Below are 23,249 nucleotides of genomic sequence, written 5' to 3'. Positions count from 1 at the left end.
CAAACCTTAATCCCTTTGAGAACTTGTGGTCAATCCTCGAAAGGTGGGTGCACAAAAAGCCCCCACAAATTCTAGCAAACTCCAAGCATTGATTATGCAAAAATGGGCTGCCATCAGTCAGGATGTGGCCCAGAAGTTGATTGACAGCATGCCAGGGGGAATTGCAGAGGTCTTGAAAAAGAAGGGTCAACACTGCAAAAACTTAATGTAATTGTCAATAAAAGCCTTTGACACTTATGAAATGCTTGTAATTATACTTCAGTATACCATAGTAACATCCGACATAAAGATCTAAAAACGTCTGAAGTAGCACACTTTGTTAAAATGTAATATTTGTGTCATTCTCAAAACTTTTGGCAACGGCTGTATATTTTGTGCGGTACTTCTGACAATAGGCTGACAGGGGATCATATTATATACAGTAAAGATAATAATTGGCAAGTAGTTATAAAGGTGCATTCATATATACTCAAATTACAACAAATGTCCAGAATCACTGTGTAACAAATACCAGAACATGCACTATATAAGTGTTCAAACAATAAAAGTGCCAAGTGAAAAAACAGATAAAACGTCCTCCAAAAAATTGTCGGCCAGTGGATAAGTGTTCATCATCCGTGCCCTTCACCAAGAAGCACTCCACAGCCTCTTACCAGAGTACCAGTGGCTCAATGTGTTTCATTGGCAGAGAACATCATGAGGGGATAGGAGCATGGCACTCCTTCTTTGGATTATTATATCAGCTTTATTGATTGGCACACTCTGGAGTCTAATCACCGATACCCCCATTTTCTGGTACTTGTTACACAGAGATTGTGGACATTTGCTGGAATTTGAGTATATGTGGATGCGCACTTTTAACTACTTACCAATTGTTATTTATCTAATATTTAGATAATTGTGAGTGCAGCCCCTGTCATATAGTAACATAATAAGCGCAGAAAATTTTTTTATATACAAAAATAATAATTGAGCTTATCAGAGTAGATGACCAATCAGACTGACCAATCAGAGTAGATGAGAAAAACTATTTAAAACGCAATTTACTAACTTGCTTGTGATGATTGTAGCCATAATAGCACACTTGCAACAAACATTCAGGACAAGTGGCGTTCCCTTTTTGATCCATGCAGCACTGCTGACCCCAAATGCTTGTCCAGAAAATTTTAAATTCCTCGTAAATCTCTTGTACAAATCTTTTTTTCCTGAGGACAGAAGTCAAGTGACATCCTCAGATCCTCAAAAGTGGTAATAACAAGTGGTAAAGCAAAGAATCATATGACATACATTCCATTATTGTCTGGAGACGCCCTTAAAAGCTTTAAAAAACATACATTTTCCATTGATAAGTATAATACTGCTTTTTGAAAGAATGAATGCAAAATAGCTAAAGTTTCAGGAAAGATCATATTGTTTAAGTGCATATTTTTGCATGTGTGTGTGTTTTTGTGTATGCCTCATACAAAGCCCTAAAAAACAGCAAAATCTCAAATAATATGTTAAGACGTCAGCCTGGTAGGCTACCCCGTGGCATTAAGAAAAATTTTAAAAAAAATTCTTAATATTTATTCAAAGCAGACCACAGCCAATTTCATGGAACAGATTGTGGTTGTTCCGTGCTGTGTGTCTCTGTGTGCCAAATAAATAAATATGTTCTCATAAGGGCACAATGTCTTCTGGCATAAATAGCCTTGTGAGTTGGTCCCTTATACCTAATACCAACAGGTGCGCGCGGGAAAAATTTTTTCTTGGTGTTGTGTATGTGACCAAGTGTTGGCTTTTCACTGCCAACAGAAAGAGAGGGACAAAGCAAAACAAAAAAACAAAAAAAAAAAGTCAAGACCAGGGCAAGTTCAAGGAGGATAACATTTTAGTTAATCTTACAGTGTATATTAAAACTGTTGGTGGGAGATAACATTCTTCTTTTACTCATTTTTGGGATCAAAAGCTAACTAGAAATTATCAAAATTGATAGAAATTTAATTCATATAGCTTTGTGTTTGGCCACCATAATTTGTGACAATTCTGAAAGCTTTAATTACATCTCTCTGCCATTCTTAGTTGACATTGGTTCTAGTTTAGGTGCAAAAGTGTATCAAAAATGTGGCGTGACTTGATAAAAACCAAAATTATGCCAACTGAAAAGCCTTTAAGGCAACAAATCACTTGAAACTGAAGTCGAATTTTAAACCGTGAAATGATTGACATCTTTGGAGGCAGAATACTGAGGTTGGAAGGTGATGGAAAGCTTCCAAAATTGCCACAAATCCCTAACTGTTTATCAAATATAAATGCTATTCATTACAAAATGAGTTAATCTATTTATATAGATACATGTGTGTACAGTCTCACACACTGTTAACCTGCAACAATTCCATAGAATAATATCTGTTTCAAGCCCCGTTTTTATCTCAAAATAGTGGCAGAAAATAGACTGGCCACTGTGCTTAGTATCATAATGAAATCAGTTACAAGTTCAGGCAAAAATTATTATATTATTGTCTGTGAAATTCTAATCATAGTGCTCTGTTCATACACTTGTCTTGAGAGATAAAAACAATCCTAGAAGATGACAGGGTAAGCTAAGAAAAATGGAGTAGTTAACCAAAACCAGAAGACCTTCATGAAGACATTGTGGCAACGCTAGGGAAGATTCCCCTTCATACAGTAGCATAGAAGTTGGTAATGAATGGTAGGTCCCAAAGCTCCTAATACCTGAGCAAAAGACAGAACATGTCACAGGACATGTTTTACTGTTTAAATATAATCCAGTGCCACTTTCCCCACTGGGAGGCTATCCTTGGTTTACCCCAGTGGAAGACTTGGCCTTATTTTTATGTCTTGGGGAGGAGCTCAAGAAATCTGTTGCATCCACTTTATGACAGGCACTAACTTGAAATCCCTAGCAGAATGGGGAACATTGTCCTGGGGTGGTTGGAAGCATATCCAGCTAAAAAAATGTTTTAAACATCACGGGATGGTTTGAGACCCAGTGATTCCCAAACTGGGTTTGAGGTTATGTGCCTGGATAGAGATGACTCAACCCACTTACTCTCCAAATTGTATACACTTTCACTAGAGAAGCTAACCACTATGTCCCCCTATTACATTAAGAAATGGGAGAAGGAATTGGGTAGAGAGCTATCTGATGGTAGCATTGAGAAGATTACAACATTAGCTCACACTTCTTTAGTCAACTCAAAAGCCCAAGAATGTTGTTATAAATTCTTGTCAAGGTGGTATAGGGTACCTGACAAACTGTCTCGCATATTTCCGTCAGTGTCTGATCTTTGCTGGAGGGGTTGCGGATAGAAAGGCACCTTCCTAGATTCTTGGTGAGAATGTCCTGTTATCCGACCTTTTTGGGTTGAAGTCCGTAACCTAATTATTAAGGTGACGAACTTACCAGATTGCAGATGACTCTCTCCCTATGGTATTTAGTTGGGGGGTCCTATAAACGCTCCTTGATGCCATTTATGAGCCACTTCTTTCCCCCTGGCCTCCACCTCTGTCATTCTCAAGTCAGAGCGGGAGGCAGGATACCAATGAAAGGAGAGCAGGAGGCACAGCCACACTGGATGGAAGGTGGGAGCGGGAACTGCAAGAGTTAACTTTCCATGATTAACTAGCATGTGAAGGATTGCTAGGACACCAGGCAGTCCTAGCAACCAATCATCAGTTTGTAAATATGAAAAGTTAACCCCTGCAGCTCCTGCTTCTCCCTCCATTCAGTGCTGCTGTACCTCCTGCTCTCTGCTCGGTGTAAGCTAGGAACCATGGGCTAGAGAACATGGCTGTGAAGATGCATGGGGGGAAGTGATGTGTGTGTGGAGGTGGTGATTTAAATAGGGGCAGTTGTGAATAGGGCAGAGTACATTATTGTGGGGTGGGGGAGGTGGTGATAAGAAAGGGAAGTGGTGCTGTGTGTGGGGGGGGATGTAAATGAGAGCAGTGCTGTGGGGGGTGATGCAAAGTAGGACAGTGCTGGGTGGGGCGACATAACGAGGTTGCAGTGCTATAGGGAGGGTTGATGTAAAAAAGGGGCAGTGCTGTCGGGGGGGAGGTTGAAACCTTAATCCCTTTGAGAACTTGTGGTCAATCCTCGAAAGGTGGGTGCACAAAAAGCCCCCACAAATTCTAGCAAACTCCAAGCATTGATTATGCAAAAATGGGCTGCCATCAGTCAGGATGTGGCCCAGAAGTTGATTGACAGCATGCCAGGGCAAATTGCAGAGGTCTTGAAAAAGAAGGGTCAACACTGCAAATATTGACTCTATGCATAAACTTAATGTAATTGTCAATAAAAGCCTTTGACACTTATGAAATGCTTGTAATTATACTTCAGTATACCATAGTAACATCCGACATAAAGATCTAAAAACTCTGAAGTAGCAGACTTTGTAAAAATTTAATATTTGTCTCATTCTCAAAACTTTTTGCAACGGCTGTATATTTTGTGCGGTACTTCTGACAATAGGCTGACAGGGGATCATATTATATACACTAAAGATAATAATTGGCAAGTAGTTATAAAGGTGCATTCATATATACTCAAATTACACCAAATGTCCAGAATCACTGTGTAACAAATACCAGAACATGCATATATAAGTGTTCAAACAATAAAAATGCCAAGTGAAAAAATGGATAAAACGTCCTCCAAAAAATTGTCGGCCAGTGGATAAGTGTTCATCATCTGTGCCCTTCACCAAGAAGCACTCCACAGCATCTTACCAGAGTACCAGTGGCTCAATGTGTTTCATTGGCAGAGAACATCATGAGGGGATAGGAGAATGGCACTCCTTCTTTGGATTATTGTGTAGCGGGCACCTACTTTTATGTAGGTGACCTTTTTGTTAGCTTACAATTTCAGGTAAATTTAGGCAGGCTGGTACCATATAGCAGGCCTGTTTGTTTATTTGGGATCTGAGTGACAGGTAGTTTGTGTGCGAGTTCTGGCCAATCATTAATTTGGTTGGCAGGAGGCGGGACTCTCATATAAAAAGCCGGGTCACATGGTGAGTCAACAGTTTGAGTTTGGAGAGAAGCCCAGTCTGGTTCCCGGAGGGGAGAGGTCCCTCCTCCGGGGAGCCAACGGAGCCTCCCTGGTAGGAGGGTGGGGAAGCGGCACCCGTAGAGGAGTAGACGACACTGTACAGCATGTAGTCGCTGGTGTCATTGGCTGCCCCTGCGGGGAAGGGAGCATGCCAGAGAGGAGGAAAGGGATCAAAGAATCATTGCGGAAGAAGTAGCAACTAAGCAGAAGGAAGCTGGGCGATCGATCGTTTATGAGTGGCACATGGACTATTGATCACGTGAGTGAAAGCCCAAGGGAAGGGTACTGCCAGAGGCTGAGGGATGTTGGTATGCAAGTCAGTGAGACAGGTGGTGATGGCCTGTGACTTTGAGTTCAACAATGCCCCGGGATTCCAATCAGTCAAGCGGGAGGAGTTATTCAGAGTGACTTTTCTTTAGCTCAACTTGGAAGTACCATGCAGATGGGAAGTAGTGGTAAAGAGGTGGCGGTAAAGCTACTAGTACACATATAGAGATACAGACTGTTCTTGAAAAGTTCTGCAGATGAAGAAGTTATTTAGAGTGACTCTTTATCAGTTATTCTCTATCAAATCTACTTCCATTTTCCCTGATGAAGAAATCACATAAAGTGATTTCCTATTATCCGCAATAATTCTAGGTCTTTGCATGAGAGTCAAAGAAAAGATTACAAAGGAACAAAAAGAGCATCTTAGAAAAACCTTTTCCTATCCCAGTTCATGTTACTTAAATAAAAGCAAGAGAAAAATGCAATATGGACTGTTTCTATTTGTATGGGCTGCGATGGGTCAGGTGGAAAACGTGAATATTAATTAATCAGCCACTCCTTCGGGGGTAAGCGCTACAATTGTATCAGATTTATTGATTTATTGGCACACTCTGGAGTCTAATCACTGATACCCCCATGTTCTGGTACTTGTTACACAGAGATTGTGGACATTTGCTGGAATTTGAGTATATGTGGATGCACACTTTTAACTACTTACCAATTGTTATTTATCTAATATTCAGATAATTGTGAGTGCAGCTCCTGTCATATAGTAACACACTAAGCGCAGAAAGTTTTTTTATATACAAAAATAATAATTGAGTTTATGACGCTACAAGGTCATTTAAAACGCGATTTACTAACTTGCTTGTGATGATTGGAGCCATAATAGCACACCTGAAACAAAAACAACTGAATGCTGTCCATAATATGTTTTTTATTTGCACTAACATTCAGGACAAGTGGGGTTCCCTTCTTGATCCAAGCAGCACTGCTGACCCCAAATGCTTGTCCTCAAAATTTTAAATTCCTTGTAAATCTCTTGTACAAATCTTTTTTTCCTGAGGACAGAAGAGAAGTGACATCCTCAGATCCTCAAAAGTGGTAATAACAAATGGTAAAGCATAGAATTATATGACATACATTCCATTATTGCCTGGAGACGCCCTTAAAAGCATCAAAAGACATACATTTTCCATTGATAAGTATAATACTGCTTTTTGAAATAATGAATGCAAAATAGCTAAAGTTTCAGGAAAGATCATATTGTTCAAACGCATATTTTTGCATGTGCGTGTGTTTTTGTGTATGCCTCATACAAAGTTCTAAAAAACAGCAAAATTTCAAATAACATGTCAAGACGTCAGCCTGGTAGGCTATTTGTGCATCCAGACCCCGTGGCATTAAGAAAAAAAAAAGAAAATTCTTATTATTTATTCAAAGCAGACCACAGCCAATTTCATGGAACAGTTGTGGTTGTTCCGTGCTGTGTGGCTCTGTGTGCCAAATAAATAAATATGTTCTCATAAGGGCACAATGTCTTCTGGCATAAATAGCCTGGTGAGTTGGCTCCTTATACCTAATACCAACAGGTGCGTGCGGGAAAAGTTTTTTTTGGGGGGTTGTGTATGTGACCGAGTGTTGGCTTTTCACTGCCAACAGAAAGAGAGGGACAAAGCAAAAAAAAAAGTCAAGACCAGGGCAAGTTCAAGGAGGACAACAATTTAGTTAATCTTACAGTGTATATTAAAACTGTTGGTGGAAGATAACATTCTTCTTTTGCTGATTTTTGGGATCAAAAGCTAACTAGAAATTATCAAAATTTGTGTTTGGCCAACATAATTTGTGACAATTTTGAAAGCTTTAATTACATCTCTCTGCCATTCTTAGTTGACATTGGTTCTAGTTTAGGAGAAAAAGTGTATCAAAAATGTGGCGTGACTTGATAAAAAACAAGATTATGCCAACTGAAAAGCCTTTAAGGCAACAAATCACTTGATACTGAAGTAGAATTTTAAACCTCGAAATGATTGACGTCTCTGGAGGCAGAATACTGAGGTTGGAAGATGATGGAAAGCTTCCAAAATTGCCACAAATCCCTAACTGTTTATCCAATATATATGCTATTCATTACAAAATGAGTTAATTGATTGATATATGATACATGTGTGTACAATACACACTGTTAACCTGCAATAATTCCATAGAATAATATCTGTTTCAAGCCCCTCTTTTATCTCAAAATAGTGGCAGAAAATAGACTGGCCACTGTGCTTAGTGTCATAATGAAATCAGTTACAGGTTCAGGCAAAAATTATTATATTATTGTCTGTGAAATTCTAATCATAGTGCTCTGTTCATACACTTGTCTTGAGAGATAAAAACAATCCTAGAAGATGACTTGGTAAGATAAGGAAGAAAAATGGAGTAGTTAACCAAAACCAGAAGACCTTCATGAAGACATTTTGGCAACGCTAGGGAAGATTCCCCTTCATACAGTAGCATAGAAGTTGGTAATGAATGGTAGGTCCCAAAGCTCCTAATACCTGAGCAAAAGACAGAACATGTAAATATAATCCAGCGCCACTTTCCCCACTGGGAGGCTATCCTTGGTTTACCCCAGGGGAAGACTTGACCTTATTTTTATGTCTTGGGGAGGAGCTCAAGAAATCTGTTGCTTCCACTTTATGACAGGTACTAACTTGAAATCCCTAGCAGAATGGGGGACATCGTCCTGGGGTAGTTGGAAGCATATCCAGCTAAAGATAATGTTTTAAACATCACGGGATGGTTTAAGACCCAGTGATTCCCGAATTTGAGGTTTGGATTTGAGGTTATGTGCCTGGATAGAGATGGCTCAACCCACTTACTCTCCAAATTGTATAAACTTTCACTAGGAAAGCTAACCACTATGTCCCCCTATTACATTAAGGAATGGGAGAAGGATTTGGGTAGAGGGCTATCTGGTGGTAGCATTGAGAAGATTACAACATTAGCTCACACTTCTTTAGTCAACTCAAAAGCCCAAGAATGTTGTTATAAATTCTTGTCAAGGTGGAATAGGGTACCTGACAAACTGTTATTTGTCATATTTACGACAGTGTCTGATCTTTGCTGGAGGGGTTGAAAGGCGCCTTCTTAGATTTTTGGTGGGAATGTCCTGTTATCCGACCTTTTTGGCTTGAAGTCCGTAACCTAATTATTAAGGTGACAAACTTACCAGATTGCAGATGACTCTCTCCATATGGTATTTCGGTGGGGTCCTAGAGAAAATTGAGTACTGTCCGTGATACTTTTTTTAATTGCACTAACATACAATTTTTCAGGACAAGCTTTCGGGGTATGTCCCCTTCTTCAAGGTCCAAGCAGTACTGATTCACAAATTTTTAAGCAGAATGTTAAAGAAAAAAAAAAAAAAAAGAGAAAAACAAACACATACAAATCAATGATAATAAAGATAGCAGCAGAGTTAGTGAGATAAGACAGAGGGAGAGCTATAGAGTGAGGGGGGGGGGATACTAGTCACAGGGGGGTCGTAAAACTTTAGCATAATGAGTAAGGAAACCAATATCTAAATTCAGGCCATTATTTTTGGTGTCAAAAAGAAGTATCATTCCTAGTTCAAATGTTTTCCTTTCCTGGATAGTTCTGAAATCCCCTTTAAGAACTAAAACATTGAGGTCTTCTATAGTGTGGTCCAGTTGTGAGAAATGATGTCCCACAGGTGTGCAGAAACTGTCTTCTTTATGTTCCTTGATGGTATGTCTGTGTAAATTCATCCTTGCTTGCAACTTCTGTCCTGTTTCACCAACATAAGATCCTTTGCTGCACCTTTTGCACTGGATAAGGTGGGGTCCTATAAACGCTCTTTGATGGCTCACCTCCTCAATGCTGGCAAATATCTTATCCCAATCCACTGGAAATCACCGGTGGGCCCTGCAATCGAAGAATGGATATTGGGGGTACAAGATATTATGGTACGGGAGGAGTGGAGGCATCGATGCACCAACACCTACTTAAAATTCTACAAATGTTGGGCCTTATAGATAGATTTTTTTTCCTCTGACTTGTATAAACAATTAATGTTGTAACTATGGAGAGTTGTTAAGTTATGTTTTGCTTTTAATGCTTCACACTGAGGCTTGCTAACCAGGAATTGTTATGTATACGTTTTCTTTTTCCTTGGAGCTGGATGGGCTTTCATGCCCCTGCTCTCCACTATGTGGCCACACTTATGGTGGTTTTCTGTTATATTCCCCCTCTCTTTTTGTCTCTCCCCCCTTCCCTCTCCCCTCCCCCACATTCCCCCTCGCACCCCTCCATATTCATGGTTGGATTCACGCCATTTTCCTCTGCTATTAGTTTGATGGTGTTTCTCTGCCCATCCTATCTTGTTTGTAGAACCCAAATGATGTCCCTTTACGGAATATTTTTGTAAAACTCTTGGGAATGTTTGTGTTTGTAATATTTTCCCATTTTCTGAAAAATTAAAATAAAGATTAAAAAAAAAAATCCAGAAAGATTCCTGCAACAATTTGTGAAACAGAAACAACTACATTCTACAGTTAAAATGGCATACCAAAAAGAAAATAGAGTTTTGTTGCCTCTGGAAGGTGGTAACAACACCTTACTGGGAAGTGCAGAATGTGGTAAGAGTAGCCTACCTTTAAACCAAGCATAACTAAATGGCGGACTACGGTCTAGTTCTAGACCCAGTCACTGCCCCATTCAGACACGTGGTCATGCCATTTATGAGCCGCTTCTTTCCCCCTGGCCTCCACCTCTGTCATTCTCAAGTCAGAGTGAGAGGCAGGACATCAATGAAAGGAGAGCAGGAGGCACAGCCACACTGGATGGAAGGTGGGAGCAGGAACTGCAAGAGTTAACTTTCCATGATTGACTAGCATGTGAAGGATTGCTAGGAAACCAGGCAGTCCTAGCAACCAATCATCAGTTTGTAAATATGGAAAGTTAACCCCTGCAGCTCCCGCTTCTCCCTCCATTCAGTGCTGCTGTACCTCCTGCTCTCCGCTCTGTGTAAGCTAGGAACCATGGGCAAGAAAACATGGCTGTGAAGATGCATGGGGGGAAGTGATGTGTGTGTGGGGGTGGTGATTTAAAGGGGGGCAGTTGTGAATAGGGCAGAGTACATTATTGTGGGGTGGGGGAGATGGTGATAAGAATGGGAAGCAGTGCTGTGTGTGGGGGGGGATGTAAAGGAGAGCAGTGCTGTGGGGGGTGATGTAAAGGGTGGCAGTGCTGTGGGGGGTGATGCGAAGTAGGACAGTGTTGTGGGGGGGCGACATAACGAGGTTGCAGTGCTGTAGGGAGGATTGATGTAAAAAAGGGGCAGTGCTGTGGGGGGGGGGGGTTGAAACCTTAATCTCTTTGAGAACTTGTGGTCAATCCTCGAAAGGTGGGTGCACAAAAAGCCCCCACAAATTCTAGCAAACTCCAAGCATTGATTATGCAAAAATGGGCTGCCATTAGTCAGGATGTGGCCCAGAAGTTGATTGACAGTATGCCAGGGCAAATTTCAGAGGTCTTGAAAAAGAAGGGTCAACACCGCAAATTTTGACTCTATGCATAAACTTAATGTAATTGTCAATAAAAGCCTTTGATACTTATGAAATGCTTGTAATTATACTTCAGTATACCATATTAACATCCGATATAAAGATCTAAAAACTCTGAAGTAGCAGACTTTGTGAAAATGTAATATTTGTGTCATTCTCAAAACTTTTGGCAACGGCTGTATATTTTGTGCGGTACTTCTGACAATAGGCTGACAGGGTATCATATTATATACAGTAAAGATAATAATTGGCTAGTAGTTATAAAGGTGCATTCATATATACTCATTCTCACCTACTTTACACTTTTGCCATTAGTTCAATACACATGTCACACATTTCCCATTCCCACATACTTTACACTTTTGTCATTAGTTTAATATACATGTCACTTATTTTTCACAGGCTCTCCTCTCTTCCTGGGGATCACCGCCCCACTCATTTTTTGGTTCTCATCCCATCACTCTCCATCGTTATTTCCTTTGTGACCCTTTTGGGGGGGTGCCTGGGTTGTTGGTGTGCCGCCCGGCACCCGGCAGGGCCCCCTCAGCTCCGGGACGTGATATCATTGGCTGGCTTGAATTGTGGGGCCCCGCTGCCTTTGCGCAAGTATATGTGTGTAAGTTTGATGGGTTAAATGTACTATGTGGGGGACATACTCTACATTTGCCCACCATTTTTCCCAAGTTTTTTCTCCCTCTTAAATATGACTGTTTTCCATATCCCTAGGTTACCCTTGGTTTTGCTCCTGACGAGTGGCTTTAAGGTCCCGAAACGCATAGAGCTTACATCTACCTATAGGCGTACCCTACTATTAACCATGTATGAATGTTCCATTTCCATTTATTGTTTCCTTTTGTAACCCTTTGTATGTGTCATATATCTCCTACTTGTGATTTTAGCTATTTAACTGTTCATGTAATGCAAATATAAGTCCTTGTTGGAATGTATACTTTGACGAAATATAGAGTAATAATAGCAGCCATGTGCAAATAAAAACTATGTGAATATATGACCATTTTGAATACAATAAAACCTGCTTTTTACCTGATTTGTATATCTGCCCCCGTGTGCTTCATTTAAAGTCCTGCCCTTTGCTCTCTTTTCTTCGTATATATTGGAGGAGGAGATTTGAACGCCCCCTATTAAACCTCATTTAAAGTCCCAAAATTTCTGTTCTGTTTTTAATCAATTAATTAATAAAGGTGCATTCATATATACTCAAATTACACCAAATGTTCAGAATCACTGTGTAACAAATACCAGAACATGCATATATAAGTGTTCAAAAAATAAAAGTGCCAAGTGAAAAAACAGATAAAACGTCCTCCAAAAAATTGTCGGCCAGTGGATAAGTGTTCATCATCCGTGCCCTTCACCAAGAAGCACTCCACAGCCTCTTACCAGAGTAACAGTGGCTCAATGTGTTTCATTGGTAGAGAACATCATGGGGGAATAGGAGCATGGCACTCCTTTGGATTATTGTATCAGTTTATTGATTTATTGGCACACTCTGGAGTCTAATCACAGATACCCCCATGTTCTTGTACTTGTTACACAGAGATTGTGGACATTTGCTGGAATTTGAGTATATGTGGATGCGCACTTTTAACTACTTACCAATTGTTATTTATCTAATATTCAGACAATTGTGAGTGCAGTTCCTGTCATATGGTAACACACTAATCGCCGAAAGTTTTTTTATATACAAAAATAATAATTGAGCTTATGACTCTACAAGGTAAATGACCAATCAGAGTAGATGAGAAAAACTATTTAAAATTCGATTTACTAACTTGCTTGTGATGATTGTAGCCATAATAGCACACTTGCAACAAAAACAACTGAATGCTGCCCATAATATGTTTTTATTTGCATTAACATTCAGGACAAGTGGTGTTCCCTTCTTGATCCAAGCAGCACTTCTGACCCCAAATGCTTGTCTTCAAAATTTTAAATTCCTTGTTAATCTCTTGTACAAATCTTTTTTTACCTGAGGACAGAAGCCAAGTGACATCCTCAGATCCTCAAAAGTGGTAATAACAAGTGGTAAAGCATAGAATTATATGACTTACATTCCATTATTGTCTGGAGGTGCCCTTAAAAGCATCAAAAGACATACATTTTCCATTGATAGGTATAATACTGCTTTTTGAAAGAATGAATGCAAAATAGCTAAAGTTTCAGGAAAGATCATATTGTTTAAATGCATATTTTTGCATGTGCGTGTGTTTTTGTGTATGCCTCATACAAAGTTCTAAAAAACAGCAATTTGGTATAAATAGCCTGGTGAGTTGGCTCCTTATACCTAATACCAACAGGTGCGTGCGGGAAAAGTATTTTTTTGGGGTTGTGTATGTGACTGAGTGTTGGCTTTTCACTGCCAACAGAAAGAGAGGGACAAAGCAAAAAAAAAAGTCAAGACCAGGGCAAGTTCAAGGAGGACAACAATTTAGTTAATCTTAAAGTGTATATAAAAACTGTTGGTGGGAGATAACATTCTTCTTTTGCTGATTTTTGGGATCAAAAGCTAACTAGAAATTATCAAAATTGGTATAAATGTAATTATTATAGCTTTGTGTTTGGCCAACATAATTTGTGACAATTCTAAAAGCTTTAATTACATCTCTCTGCCATTCTTAGTTGACATTTGTTCTAGTTTAGGAGAAAAAGTGTATCAAAAATGTGGCGTGACTTGATAAAAACCTTAAAAGATTATGCCAACTGAAAAAGCCTTTAAGGCAACAAATCACTTGAAACTGAAGTAGAATTTAAAACTGTGAAATTATTGACATATTTGGAGGTAGAATACTGAGGTTGGAAGGTGATAGAAAGCTTCCAAAATTGCTACAAATCCCTAACTGTTTATCCAATATAAATGCTATTCATTACAAAATGAGTTAATTGATTTATATAGGATACATGTGTGTACAGTCTCACACACTGTTAACCTGCAATAATTCCATAGAATAATATCTGTTTAAAGCCCCTCTTTTATCTCAAAATAGTGACAGAAAATAGACTGGCCACTGTGCTTAGTGTCATAATGAAATCAGTTACAGGTTCAGGCAAAAATTATTATATTATTGTCTGTGAAATTCTAATTCATAGTGCTCTGTTCATACACTTGTCTTGAGAGATAAAAACAAACCTAGAAGATGACTGGGTAAGCTAAGGAAGAAAAATGGAGTAGTTAACCAAAACCAGAAGACCTTCATGAAGACATTGTGGCAACGCTAGGGAAGATTCCCCTTCATACAGTAGCATAGAAGTTGGTAATGAATGGTAGGTCCCAAAGCTCCTAATACCTGAGCAAAAGACAGAACATGTAAATATAATACAGCACCACTTTCCCCACTGGGAGGCTATCCTTGGTTTACCCCAGGGGAAGACTTGGCCTTATTTTTATGTCTTGGGGAGGAGCTCAAGAAATCTGTGGCTTCCACTTTATGACAGGTACTAACTTGAAATCCCTAGCAGAATGGGGAATGTTGTCCTGGGGTGGTTGGAAGCATATCCAGCTAAAAAAAATGTTTTAAACATCACGGGATGGTTTGAGACTCAGTGATTCCTGAACTGGGTTTGAGGTTATGTGCCTGGATAGAGATGACTCAACCCACTAACTCTCCAAATTGTATAAACTTTCACTAGAGAAGCTAACCACTATGTCCCCCTATTACATTAAGGAATGGGAGAAGGATTTGGGTAGATGGCTATCTGGTTCTAGCATTGAGAAGATTACAACATTAGCTCACACTTCTTTAGTCAACTCAAAAGCCCAAGAATGTTGTTATAAATTCTTGTCAAGGTGGTATAGGGTACCTGACAAACTGTCTTGCATATTTCCGACAGTGTCTGATCTTTGCTGGAGGGGTTGCGGATAGAAAGGCACCTTCTTAGATTCTTGGTGGGAATGTCCTGTTATCCGACCTTTTTGGGTTGAAGTCCGTAACCTAATTATTAAGGTGACAAAATACCAGATTGCAGATGACTCTCTCCCTATGGTATTTCGGTGGGGTCCTATTAAACGCTCCTTGATGGCTCACCTCCTCAATGCTGGCAAATATCTTATCCCAATCCACTGGAAATCACCGGTGGGCCCTGCAATCAAAGAATGGATATTGAGGATACAAGATACAGGTAAAAGCCAGTAAATTAGAATATTTTGAAAAACTTGATTTATTTCAGTAATTGCATTCAAAAGGTGTAACTTGTACATTATATTTATTCATTGCACACAGACTGATGCATTCAAATGTTTATTTCATTTAATTTTGATGATTTGAAGTGGCAACAAATGAAAATCCAAAATTCCGTGTGTCACAAAATTAGAATATTACTTAAGGCTAATACAAAAAAGGGATTTTTTAGAAATGTTGGCCAACTGAAAAGTATGAAAATTAAAAATATGAGCATGTACAATACTCAATACTTGGTTGGAGCTCCTTTTGCCTCAATTACTGCATTAATGCGGCGTGGCATGGAGTCGATGAGTTTCTGGCACTGCTCAGGTGTTATGAGAGCCCAGGTTGCTCTGATAGTGGCCTTCAACTCTTCTGCGTTGTTGGGTCTGGCATTCTGCATCTTCCTTTTCACAATACCCCACAGATTTTCTATGGGGCTAAGGTCAGGGGAGTTGGCTGGCCAATTTAGAACAGAAATACCATGGTCCGTAAACCAGGCACGGGTAGATTTTGCGCTGTGTGCAGGCGCCAAGTCCTGTTGGAACCTGAAATCTCCATCTCCATAGAGCAGGTCAGCAGCAGGAAGCATGAAGTGCTCTAAAACTTGCTGGTAGACGGCTGCGTTGACCCTGGATCTCAGGAAACAGAGTGGACCGACACCAGCAGATGACATGGCACCCCAAACCATCACTGATGGTGGAAACTTTACACTAGACTTCAGGCAACGTGGATCCTGTGCCTCTCCTGTCTTCCTCCAGACTCTGGGACCTCGATTTCCAAAGGAAATGCAAAATTTGCTTTCGTCAGAAAACATGACTTTGGACCACTCAGCAGCAGTCCAGCTCTTTTTTTCCTTAGCCCAGGTGAGACGGTTTTCGCGCTGTTTCTTGGTCAACAGTGGCTTGACACGAGGTATGCGGCAGTTGAAACCCATGTCTTTCAAGCGTCTCTTGGTGGTGGATCTTGAAGCACTGACTCCAGCAGCTGTCCACTCCTTGTGAATCTCCCCCACATTTTTGAATGGGTTTTTTTTCACAATCTTGACTAGGGCGCGGTGATCCCTATCGCTTGTACACTTTTTCTGACCACAGTTTTTCCTTCCCTTTGCCTCTCTATTAATGTGTTTGGACACAGAGCTCTGAGAACAGCCAGCCTCTTCAGCAATAACCTTTTGTGTCTTTCCCTCCTTGTGCAATGTGTCGATGGTCGCCTTTTGGACAGCTGTCAAATCTGAAGTCTTCCCCATGTTTGTGTAGGCTTCAGAACTGGACTGAGAGACCATTTAAAGCCCTTTGCAGGTGTTTTGAGTTAATCAGCTGATTAGTTTGTGGCACCAGGTGTCTTCAAAATTTAACCCTTACACAATATTCTAATTTTGTGACACACGGAATTTTGGATTTTCATTTGTTGCCACTTCAAATCATCAAAATTAAATGAAATAAACATTTGAATGCATCAGTCTGTGTGCAATGAATAAATATAATGTACAAGTTACACCTTTTGAATGCAATTACTGAAATAAATCAAGTTTTTCAAAATATTCTAATTTACTGGCTTTTACGTGTATTATGGTACTGGAGGAGTGGAGGCATCAATGCACCAATACCTACTTAAAATTCTACAAATGTTGGGCCTTATAGATAGATTTTTTTTCCTCTGACTTGTATAAACAATTAATGTTGTAACTATGGAGAGTTGTTAAGTTATGTTTTGCTTTTAATGCTTCATACTGAGGCTTGCTAACCAGGAATTGTTATGTATACGTTTTCTTTTTCCTTGGAGATGGATGGGCTTTCATGCCCCCTGCTCTCCACTATGTGGCCACACTTATGGTATTTTTCTCTTATATTCCCCCTCTCTTTTTTTCTCTCCCCCCTTCCCTCTCCCCTCCCCCACATTCCCCCTCGCACCTCTCCATATTCATGGTTGGGTTCATGGCATTTTCCTCTGCTATTAGTTTGATGGTGTTTTTTGCCCATCCCATCTTGTTTGTAGAACCCTGATGATGTCTCTTTACGGAATATTTTTGTAAACCTCCTGGGAATGTTTGTGTTTGTATTATTTTCCCATTTTTTGAAAGATTAAAATAAAGATTAAAAAAAAAAATCCAGAAAGATTTCTGTCCCCAGGGAAGATGGTGGGGGCCCTGTCCCCAGGGGAGATAATGGGGGGTCCCTGTCCCCAGGGGAGATGATGGGAGGCCCTGTCCCCAGGGGATATGAAGGGGCCCTGTCCCCAGGGGAGATGAAGGGGCCATGTCCCCAGGGGAGATGATGGGGGGCCCTGTCCCCAAGGAAGATTGTGGGGGCCCTGTCCCCAGGGAAGATGATGGGGGGCCCATGTCCTCAGGGGAGATGATGGGGGGCACTGTCCCCAGGGGATATGATGGGAGGCCCTGTCCCCAGGGGATATGAAGGGGCCCTGTCCCCAGGGGAGATGAAGGGGCCATGTCCCCAGGGAAGATGATGGGGGTGCCCATGTCCCCAGGGGTGATGATGGGGGGCCCTGTACCCAGGGGAGATTATGGGGGGCCCTGTCCCCAGGGAAGATGGTGGGGGCCCTGTCCCCAGGGGAGATGATGGGGGCACCGTCCCCAGGGGAGATGATGGGGGCCCTGTCCCCCGGGGTGATGATGGGGGTCCTGTCCCCAGGGGAGATAATGGGGGGGCCCTGTCCCCAGGGAAGATGATGGGGCCCTATCCCCAGGGGAGATAATGGGGGGCCCTGTCCCCAGGGGAGATAATGGGAGGCCCTGTCCCCAGGGGAAATGAAGGGGCCCTGTCTCCAGGGGAGATGAAGGGGTCCTGTCCCCAGGGGAGATGACGGGGGCCCTGTCCCCAGGGAAGATGGTGGGGGCCCTGTCCCCAGGGAAGATGGTGGGGGCCCTGTCCCCAGGGGAGAGGATGATGGGGCCCTGTCCTCAAGGAAGATGGGGTCCCTGTCCCCAGGTGAGATGATGGGGGCCCTGTCCCCAGGGGAGATGATGGGGGGCCCTGTCCCCAGGGAAGGAGGGGTGGGGTATGGGATGGTGTGAGGGGATATGGGGTCAACTCACTTACAATAACCAAGCTGCAGAGCACTCATCCATGGTTGCCTGGCTGGGCTCCCTCCAGCAGCAGTACAGACAGGGCGATCAGCATATCTCCAAGGCGAGAGAGATCCTAGTATGACGGGGAGGAGGTGGGGGCTGGCAGACAAGCCTGCAATGTCCTCAATCTCTCATAGGGCTGCTTCACATGTGTCCTTAAACTTCCTTAGCGCGGGGGAAGTGTGCAGAGAATCTCCGGAGCACTGCAGAAAGGAATGGATGTAGCCGACTTGGGGGGGGCTGGAGAGAACACTGAGCTGGACGGCGCTGCGTTAACCAGGAGAGAGGAACCCAGAGGAGCTGGCCAAGGACAGGGCATGCAAACATAGCAGCCAGTGCGATAGAGCAGGCAAATTAGGAGCCCGCGGGGTCCCTATGAGTTGGACAGCAAATTTACACTGTTATACAAGCTGTACACTCACTACTTTACATTGTAGCAAAGTGTAATTTCTTCATTGTTGTCACATGAAAAGATATAATACAATATTTACAAAATGTGAGGGGTGTACTCACTTTTTTGAGATACTGTATGTATTCCCCTATAGTCAGTGGCGGCTGGGGCTCAAAATTTTTTTGGGGGGAGGGCACAAACAAACTGAAAAAAAAAAACATCAATTGCAGCCTCACTGTACCATCAAATGCAGCCACTGTGCCCATCAATAGCCCCCACTGTGCCCAAAAGCAGCCACTGTGCCATCAAACACAGCCACTGTGCCATCAAATGCTCCCACTGTGTCCATCAAATGTTCCCACTATGCCATCAAATGCTTCCACTGTGCCCATCAAATGCTCCCACTGTGCATGGCACTTACTTTTTTTGACACCTATTAGAACCTATGGCTCTAATCAGGTGCTTCAAAAAAAAAAATACCCCGCCGCTGTAATTCAGGCGCCTGGCTCCCAAAAAGGGGCTGGGCACCTGAATACGGGGTGGCAGCGGCGGCCATAGAGAGATTCATGCAATGCATGAATCTATCTATTGGTGATAGAGGGGTGGCTGGAGAGAGGGGGCGGCGCCCGTGTGCCCTTATGGACACGCCGTCACTGTTTAAACCCCAAAACTCATTATAGTGGTGATATTTGAGAAAAAAATTTAAAAAAATGTCCTAAGTGCATGCACTAAGTGCATTGTGTTCGGGCACTGGACACAGTGCACTATGGGAAGCACCACATCAATGCAATCACGAGATTGCCAACGTGGCGCTTCATTTGCAGGATTTTCACCTGCTTTGCGGCGCAATCCATAGCGCCGAGCAGCTTTTTTAGTGATACTACGGGCGGGAGCATTGTTGTTTAAATTTAGACGCCTACGGCCACATCACCCTGAAAGCGCCCGATCTCGTCTGATCTCAGAGGCTAAGCAGAGTCAGGCCTGGTTAGTACCTGGATGGGAGACCGCCTGGGAATACCAGGTGCCGTAGGCTTTAAAAAAAAAAAAAATTTAGAGGTTGCTTTAGGGTTTTGTGGAACAGATGGAAACCGGAAGTGACGTTGTCAGCTCCGTTCTTCGCATGGCTCAAGCGGAGCTAGAAGGTAAGTAATGAGAGAGCACGGCAGCATATGGCTCATGAGGGAAGGATATAATATAATATAACAACACTGGCTGCAGTAATCAATCATTGAGGCGGAGCGTTGAACTTTTGGATATAATATAATATAACACTGGCTGCAGTAATCAATCATTGAGGTGGATCGTTGAACTTTTTTGAAGGCTGGAAGTGGGACATCAGCAAACTGTACCCTGCATGCATGCTTCTCTGGAGACACTCTGCATGTGGTTACTGAACAAATTGGGGAAAAAAATGGATTTTGGCCTCTGAATTACAGCCGCGGGGTATTTTTTGAAGCACCTGATTAGAGCCATAGGCTCTAATAGGTGTCAAAAAAGGTAAGCAGCGAGCGCCATGCTTGGCGCTCGCAGTTCACTCAGCTGTGTTAGAAAAGAAAATGAATAATATTATTATTAAATCTGAATTAGGGGATTGGCGCTGTTCACTAGTATGAGATAAAGAGATCCACTATAAACAAACTGCTACTCCAAGGAAAACATTTTACCCCAATTATAAATGAATGAAAAATGTAGCACAGTGTAAATGCTGTTAGAAAAATAAAAATAAGTGCTAGGAATGGTCACCAAAATGTGCAGACTACCCAAAGTAAAAAAGAATATAATACATAAAAGATGTGTAAAAAATGGAACTCCAAACAATAAGTGATCGGTCAAGTGTGTGTAGAAAGTGGTTGTCAGAGTCCACTGAGAATGAATGATGTTTATGCAATAAAAAGTGCAATAAAAAATATAAAATATATAATATAAAAAATGCAGTAAAAAATATAAGTGAGTTATACCTAAGAGTGGGGGCAAACACACTGTTGCCCACTATAAATAAGTGTGTATACTGGTGTAGCCAAATATTAAAAAATTATATTATTGACAAAGTCCAGGTAACCACAAAATTGTTATCAAAAAGCAACACAAAAACAACAAGTGCCGTGAATATTAGTTCTGTCGTTCAGTAAAACAGTTCTAGTGCAACAGGCTAGTGCATCTTCAGAGGTAAGTCCGTCCCAATAGTTGTATACTGTCCAGGGTGGAGTCCCCTCTAGTGCCCCCACTCACCAGAGTGCCCAACCCCTGCAGGGGTAATGAGCATGTAGATCCAAATCTGATGATCCAATCGGTCGGTGTCCCCCTCACCACCTTTTATCACTTGTGTCACCAGATCGTTCTCAGAGGACATCCATCCGGAACAGTTATCATGTGCAGGGAGAAGAGAAGAGCCTCATAGTGTAATTCCGAAAGTAAATTTATTAAACTTAAGCTCACAACAGGAATAGATAAAATCCGAAGATTAAAACAAATAAAAACAAAAACAAATGGCACTCTGCCGGCTGACTCCACGTGAGAAGCCGCAGACAGAGCAGTGTGAGCGGCGTGCGTTCCACAGCCGTCTGCCGATGCCGGAAGTGCAGGACAACAACGAAAGGATAAAAAGACGTATGCGTACCAAGAGACCACGCCTTACGCGTTTCGTCATCAAGACGTCATCTGAGGCGCGGCCATCTTGGTACACCATACGTCTATAAATACTGCACGGAGGCGCCACGGAAGCCAATCGAAAAGAGCGGTGTATGACGAGCACATCCACCCTGTTAATAGAAAATGGGAGGATTCGATGTAGTGCAAAATGGGGGATATGCTGTCGGACACCCCCTAGTGGGAGTTAAAGCAATAGATAATAGGTTCCAGGTAAAATGAGAAAGAGCGCCTCCGTGTGTACCAATAACTTAATGCCACCATTTTAACAAAACAATCCATACTACAACGAAATAGATATCTAATATATAGTACAGAAATCCATGTAGCAGAAGGGAAATGAAAAAAGGAAGGGCCTTATCGATACAAACAATATAATGTCATATACACCAGATCATATATAATGCCATAATGTAAAGACTGGCCTATTAATGAGATGCCTGTATATAAATACTCATGAGTAAATACATATATAAATATTCATAAAAAACACATATAAATAGTCATCAAGAACTATCTTAAACATTTTTTCAGAAAATTCTCTCAAAAGATTCATTGAAACAAAAAGATTATTCTAAATATCCCTAGTTCCACAATACGTTAGACAATTTAAGTAGATTATAAAAATAAAAATAAACAGACAGAATAAAACAAGAATAAAAATAGAAGGTTAAAAACGGATACCATATAAAATAAAAATCCAAAAAATTTTTTAAGATAAAAAACCGGAGAGAATATGGTCGAAAATGATTGTAATATTTCTAATGTGAGGCCTGGGACATGCCATATGGAAAGTGTCAACCAGGCTCCGGATCCCAAGGGATGTGCCCTTAGATCCAAGTCTGGGATCATATATACAGCAACATTACCATCCACATCCAAAAACATATTTAGTGTATGAGTAAAGGAAAGATACTATAGCTTAAAAAATATATGAATGGGATACACCATAGAGTAAGATTTAATTAGGAAGGGGGAACATAAGTGCCCAAAGTACACTAGCTATCTCACGTGACATATATTGTGCTATAATAAGAACCAGAAGGGGGCAATATAGTCATGGACCCTATATAATTATATACATATCATACTGTATGCCGTAAACGGAAGGGATGAAGTGAAGTCCCTATGTGCGTATGGATATTAAAAATTAGATAAAAAACAGTTAAGATCGATGTCCAAATTAAGTCCTCTAGGGACCAGACTGTCCAAACGGTATATCCATCTAGTTTCGTTTTGGGATATCAATACCTTCTTACTCCCCCCCCTCCAATTATCCTTGATCGTGTCTATACCGTAAAACACCAAACCCGATGGATCTCTATGATGGAACTCGTCAAAGTGCCTGGAAAGGTTATGCTTAGGAAACCCCTTTCTTATATTAGTAATGTGCTCCCTAATACGCACACGTAGGGGTCTCGTGGTCCTGCCCACATATTGTTTCCGACAGGGACACTCAATGACGTAGGTCACATGGGTGGTGTTACACGTAATCAATTCTCTAATGTCAAACTCTGTACCTTTTCTAGAAAAGAAAGAGGACCTTTTCTTCGGTTGCTTTTTGCTAACCCGACATCCCAGACAATTCTGGCATCTATAAAAGCCTTTAAGGCCTGAGAACAGCTTAATGTTTTTTGGAGGGTCTATAACATTATGTACCAATTGGTTCCTGAGGGTAGGGGCCCTTCTGTAAATAAACCGTGGTTTTCTGGTAAGAATGTTCCCCAGCGTTCTGTCAGATTTTAAAATGGGCCAATATTTCCTCACTATATGTTCTATATTCCTGTATTGAGTGTTAAAACCCGTGATAAAAGCTATGTCCCCTGGCGAGTCCCTTTGCGTGTTGTTTCCCTTAGTGACTAAGAGGGAATCCCGGTCCAGATTCATTATCTCATTTTTCAGTTGCCGTAGGGAATCGATATGGTAACCCTTATCAATGAATTTTTTAATCAACATATCAGATTGTTCACAATAATCCTCAACATTCCGACAATTCCTCCTTATTCTCAACAGCTGTCCCTTAGGGATGTTATCTTTCCATTTG

The 23,249-nt window shown here is 41.4% G+C and overlaps 1 protein-coding gene and 1 pseudogene across 1 annotated transcript in view; both read left to right on the top strand.

Annotated features, from left to right (window-relative positions):
- Window positions 1-23,249, top strand: part of LOC141110626 (uncharacterized) — a 116,285-nt gene that overhangs the window by 73,499 nt on the left and 19,537 nt on the right. The gene's annotated exons all lie outside the window — the stretch shown is intronic.
- On the top strand, window positions 19,474-19,592 carry LOC141111578 (5S ribosomal RNA; annotated as a pseudogene).

This window comes from Aquarana catesbeiana, linkage group LG10 (assembly GCF_042186555.1).
Source record: "Aquarana catesbeiana isolate 2022-GZ linkage group LG10, ASM4218655v1, whole genome shotgun sequence".
Lineage (NCBI taxonomy): Eukaryota > Metazoa > Chordata > Amphibia > Anura > Ranidae > Aquarana > Aquarana catesbeiana.
This window is presented reverse-complemented; position numbering and strand designations above follow the sequence as displayed.